We start from the raw sequence: 6,518 nt of genomic DNA on the forward strand, positions 1-6,518 counted from the left end.
CTGAACTTTCCCCTGGACAGCCTCTGAGAGGATGGTTTCAAGCGTGTCATACCTTTCACCTTCTTTAAAAAAGACTGCTATCATCATATGCAAACCCTCCTATTGCACAATGACTTTCTGTTTGTATTGGTCTTTTCTTTCTTTTCCTCCATCTTGGACCTCGGCTGATGTGTAATGGATTCCCGACTGTTCTTCAATCAAAAAGCTGGATAAGGGCCAACAACAGCATTACATTCTGGTCTTTGCCTTCATTTTATCTACAAGTGTTGAGTCGTGTTGCAGAACAACGTTTAGTTGTGGCTGAGATTCCCAGGCACCTCAGTCCAACATCATGCAAATTATCTCCCAGAAAATTATTGTGACCAGGGAAGTTCTTATGTGTCATATGGTATTTATGCATTGCAGTGACCTTTCCTTTGTAAGCTCATGGACCACTCACGAATTTAGGACTGAGGTGATTTAGTTCACTAGTGTTAGTAACTAGTTGAGAGTCTTGCCAGGATACATTCTGTGTTCTTTTGAATAGACAAAAGCATCTCCACCACCAAATTTTGACCTGTCAAGCATGAAAAAGTCATCCAGAGTTCATTTGGAGGCTCACCTCCTCTTTTCTGGGGTCTTGTATAAACCAAAACCTAAATTTCTTAGTATTAAAACCACATAATGACTCTTCATTATTGAGTCCATTGCTCAGTACAAACAGGAAACTGGAGGTCAGCATAGATACATGATGTCTCTACTGAGAGCAGCATTAGATTCAGAAGTGAAACTCAGTTTCTATCATTCATATTGTTCACTTCCAGCACAATGCAAATGTGAGAAACCTTGGAAAGTCTACTGATCACTTATGGTTCATATTAGGCCGATATATATAAAGACTGTGTGCAAACCAACAAGCAAATACTTTTGCTGTTGTTGTTGTTGCTAAACCATCATTACTCCAACCCCCTGATTGCCCGAACCAGACAAATCTGAAAAAACACACAATAGTTTCCATCCAGACTGCACGTTTCACTTTTCTTTCCATGGAAACTATGGCAAAGGAGTCTTGCTAAGGTCCTGAACATGGGCTCAGGGATAGGGAAATATTATTGGGTCTAGAAGCTGTTCTGTACTCTGACTGGCTCCAATTCACATGTAAATCCATTAAAAACAGTGTCTTCCAGTTTACACAAGCTTAAGTATGAGAAAAATGTGATCTTACTAATGCCACAATAGAAATTAAAACCATTGAAAGTTGTATGTAGCAGAAATGTCCCAGAATATTAAGGTCAATATTAGGGTGCATGTTGAGACTCTTCAGCTGACGAACTGGTTTATCAGAAGACACATTGCCCTCACAAGCTCACATGACATTATTGAGTTCTGATTTTCAAACCTTCAATAGGCTCTACAGCAAGTATAGCATATTCAATGAAATACAGTAACTAGGGATGATTTGGTATATAATCTGCTGCTGTCCAGGTTGAGTGCTTTGGAAGAAGGGAGAGGAAGTCTGACAGCTGACAGAGTTCTTTAAAAATGCATACTTATATATTTGAAGTGAATATCTGAGGGGTAATAATAAAGAATTCCTTGCAACTTCCGGTGCTTAGAAACACTTGGGATGAACCTTCATATTTTGAAACCAAGGTGCATGCTAGGGGCTCTGGTGGCTTGAGTCCTAAGTGCTTAGGCAGAGGTTTCACCCTCACATGGTTCCTGTTTTCATAACAAACGCGATAGAGGAATTGAATGACAACAAGGCTTCTTATTGAATTGCTTGACATTAGAAATCAGATCCTGAGCCAATATAGATGAAGATAATTTATAACAATCATTCAGACAGAATTCACATTTGCTTGAAAAGACTCTTGCTTTCAGATTAAAAAGGGCTGTGAAACCTGATCTAGGTTTTCTGTAAAGCTCAGGAGAGGCAAAGATAGAGCTGATGGCCTTTGGACAGCAGCAATTGCTCCCTTGGAAAGCAAATTCCCTTCAGAATACTGTCACCAAAAATTGTACCTAAATCTTCTAATTAAGTATAAACTCCTATGTGTTCTAAAACCCAGACTAGTCCCTTCTGTAATGGAAACACACAAGCCACCAGCAAGGCTCTTGCCTTAATTTGACCTCTTGAGATGACTGTGGAAGGCAATCAAGCTCTCAGGCTCTTACAGCTTGATTGGACCACATGTTGTTGGACCACATGTTGCTCAGGCCTGAGGCTCACAGGCCATATGGAGTTACAGAAGTTCAACTGATTCAGCTGTGTGTGTGGAAGAAAAGATCACCTAGAGATAGACATCTCTTTGCTAAAAAAGTTCTGTTCCATAAAAACTGAACCCCAAGGATACTGAATATGTTGTGCAGGGATGTAATTTCATTACATGTTTTTCAGTCATGTAAAATCTTTAAAGTAGGTGATTTCCCCATGGCTTGACCCTGGATCTTCAAAGGTTCAGAATTCTCTCTCAGGTGTATTGCTAAGGAAACCTCTCTCCCCACTGATTTCATAGGCAATAGTAATAACACACATGGCTTCCACGTGTTATGCATTTCTCTCTCTGATGAAGGAATGGTACATCCTTATCTTCATATCCTGTTCTGTGAGGTCTTGGTTTTGTTCAAGTTGCTTTGCAAGCAAACAGACATCATGCTCCCCTTTCGCTTGTCAGTTTGAAATTTCCTGCAGCTAAAACGAAGAGGAAAGATAATATTTCCTTTCCTCTTCGCAGACTGGGAAGAAGATCAGGCCTTTTCAGTTCAGAATCAATTGCCCCTGGAAAGCAATTGTCAGTCTGGGACTTAGTAGGGCTCTCCTAGGTCTCTTCTTAGTGCCTCTCTGGCTGTGCACCAGCAGGAGCACAGCATGAGCCAACTCACGGAAGCAGAACTATGGGACAGGAACTTCCCAGTTTTGACTCTGAGTTTTCAACTGATCCTTCTTTGGATACCAGTATTTCATTTGCCTTTGTTCATCAAAGTCATAGTATCTTCAGACTCATTGCCTTATTTCCTGTCACAGCATGAGAGCTGATGGTGGTAGAAGGTTTCCATGAGGAGGCACTGTGGTTGGAGCTGGAACGTTGTGTGAGGCTTCTAGCTGACTTTGAAGACTGTGGAAGCATGGCAAGATTCAGCGACTTCTTACAGTATTATGGTCTCTGGAAAAACCTACACCTTTTTTGCTATTTTTTCTTATGCTCAACCTCTTTATGCCTTTACCCCTCCAAGCTGCTGCATCTGGTTTCCTTAAGTGCCTGTTCAGAGTTTCCTCAGAAAGGCCTCCGGATTTCTTATTCCCACCCATTTCCTTACCAGGACATTTCTACTTCTTCCATGAAACTGTAGTTCTTTTGCCTTCTGCTTTCCCTGTGAGATAGTTTTCTCTTCACCTCTCATTCCCTCTCAATTTCAGTCCCTGTTTTGACCTTCTCCAAGTATTTTTCTCGTCTGCTCCCTCCTAGAGATCTCACACTTTTGCTTTCAGAATTCAAATCTACCTTTTACTCTTCAGCTAAAGGTCTGGAGGATGAACAGCTCTCGATAATACCTATCTTTCAGCATCAGCTACAGAGGTAACTGGGGCTCCTAAATTAAATGGGTACATGCAGAAAGCACAAAGGATGAAAAACTGTCTGTTCTAATTTCAGTCCCAGCACAGCCCACCAGCTGGAAACACAGGAAAAGACCTCTTAACCCTCCTATTGCAGTCAACAGAAAGAATGGAGCCTAATTTTGTATTATTCTCTCACTTGTGCTGTAACTGTTACTTTAAGATCATGGGGAGGTATATACAATGAGTAGTTTTCCTGAGATGCTGAGATGAAAACAGCTTCCAGGTAGAAAAATCATTTTGAAGTGACCAAGATCCTACACTTTCATAGAGAATACACACATACATGCACACACAGCTGCCAGGCAATCTCTTGTTTTTTTTTTCCATAAGCTTATTAATGCTGGGTTGGCTAACAGTTAACTAGAAACACAAACAGTCTCTCCCTTTGCTGTTGAAGCCCTGTACGGTTTGTATATCCTTCCTTATTTCCTTTATAGCCACCATCTGCATGTATAGCCTTTAGAAGACAGCCCATGGTGTGATTTACTATCCTGGACAGTAAGGAACAAAAATAATACAAAACGGAAGTTTAAAAAGGCATAGGACCAGATCTAAAGTTTATTACATTCATAAATTCTAGGATGGATTTAGAAAATTGACCATTAAGAAACTGAGAATATTTGCAACACCAGTAGCAAATAAAGCAGGTAGAGATATCATTTATCAGACAACAAAGAACTGATAGATTTATAGATATATACATAGAGAGAGAGAGAGAGGGAGACTAAAATAGGCAGAAAGACAGACAGAGAGAAGTAATAAAAAATAAGAAAAAAAAAGTATTTTTTCTAAGGGTACTACAAAATTCTATCAGAAAAATGAGGAGAAACATTTTTGTGCATTTGGCTGTAAAGTGCCATCCTGTCTACAGTATTTCCATACATGTGAATGTGTGGATGCACACATACCTGTGTTCACAAACACAACCCCCCACACACATATGCTGTCAACACTTGGTCATCAACCATGAATCTGCATTAGAATAAGGTGCATGAAATCAGCAGCGTTGATGCTGGACCCTGACTGACATTCCCTCCAGCTACTTAGAGAACAAAATAGAATCAGAAATGGGTTTTGCAAAACAAGTATTTATTCATGCAAACAAATCCAATACTGAGACTGTACTTACAACATACGTCGTTCAGAGTGAGACTGTGCATACCTTCAGAAGTAAAGCATGCCACAGGTTATCAGGGTGTTCTGAATATGAGCACTGACTTTGTCATTGTTTCCCCTGGGGCTGTAAAGAACCTCTTGAAAAGTGACCACTGACTTGGGATGCTAATGTCACACACCTCACCTCCCTGTTTGGTTCTCTCTAAAGTTCAGCAAGCAACTGGGTGCCGAAATATGAATTAGCTGTTTAAAGTAATTTTCAGACTTAAGCCTGATTTTCCAGAATATGCACTGACTGGGACTAGAGTTCTGGGAAGGAAACATTGTCCAAAAGCTGCTTTTAAATCCACCTTTAACCTAGATAAAGTCTCCAAATCCCAAACTGGAGATACACGCACGTACAAAAAGGAAAAAAAAAAAAAAAAAAGGTTTATTTTTCTTGCAGCTCTTTGCCTCGTGTTCCTCATCTTAATTAATACATATTATTGAAAACAGACATATACACAAGCACAGACACACACAAACCCTAATGAAAAGGAAATTATTCTTGTTGCAAAGGCAAGCACTTAAATATTAAGAGCCCCCAAAATTGAGGTTACGTGCACAACCTGGATTTTCCTTTGTTGTACAGATGCATTCTAATTCAGCCTTTAATTACATGATCACTCACAGTGTAGATGGCATGTGCAGTGCCGTTTGTTGACTGCAGTGGACTGGGGGATTCTGCCTCCCCTTTCAAACACACAGGAGAGTGCGTTTTGTGGGGCAAATATTCTCCTCAGGCAAAACCTCTTTTAACTCACCCCTATTTCAGATCAACTCCTTCCTGCTCTGTACTCCCCCTTCTAGTTGTAGTCATGTATGCAGTTTCACTTTATGGATCATTTTCGTGCCTTAGCTTTCCAGTACTCTGACCAGGAATTTACCAGCCTCACAAGATCTCAGATCCACTGTGCTTTCCCACAGTTTATTTTCCAGTATTTTCCTACATTGCATTCTGTATATTAATCCCTCCCTTTCCCCTGTTATTCTACCACAGACAGTTCTGCATTAGATTTACCTCCCTTCCCATTTCTCTTAGTTTTTCCAAGAATCTTCTTTATGAGAAGCAAACTGCTGCATCTCAGTACAACCTTTCCTCCCGAGTACTCCATGGCTGAGTTAATACAAATAAATAGCTAGAGGATTCTATAACCCTGGGTCTAAACGGCCTGATATTGCATGCCAATACAGTTAAACTCTCTTTTCCTCAAAATACACCTTACCTTGTCTGTAGTACCTATAGGGAACACACTACTAGTCTGTGACTACCTCCAAACTGCACACAGAAAGTGTCTTGGAAGCTGATATGAGGCAACTAAATTAAGGTAGTTAATCAGTTTCTTAAACCTAAGCTCTGGTCCTGGTTCCTTTGCTAATACAGATACCACCTTTGAGTATGAATTTCAGATTGTTTCCCATTTGTGCCTCTTTTCAATCCATCCCAGTGTACTCCAACTCCTTTTGCTTTCCAGCTTTCCCAAATTTCCCCCAGCTACCTCTGTTTAGTTTCTGCTCTAGTCTCACCCAAAAGCACAGGGAAGACAGAACCCCCTGTTTTTGTCTCAAATATCCAGACTCCAAATTTTCCTGGCCTGTCCCAGGCCAGTGCTGTGACAGGAATAACTCTCATCTCTGCTGGAGAATACCTGGTGATAGCGGAGTCACTGGGGAATCTGGTTTTGGAAATCTGCATCTCTAGTGAGCATGTGAAATTTGCCTTTTTCCCAAGGTTTTCAATTGGACACTTTGGGACAGATTT

The sequence above is a fragment of the Neopsephotus bourkii genome, unplaced genomic scaffold, assembly GCF_033783945.1.
Source record: "Neopsephotus bourkii isolate Nb327-2 ecotype Australia unplaced genomic scaffold, CSIRO-AGI_Nbou_v1 NB_100, whole genome shotgun sequence".
Taxonomy (NCBI): domain Eukaryota; kingdom Metazoa; phylum Chordata; class Aves; order Psittaciformes; family Psittacidae; genus Neopsephotus; species Neopsephotus bourkii.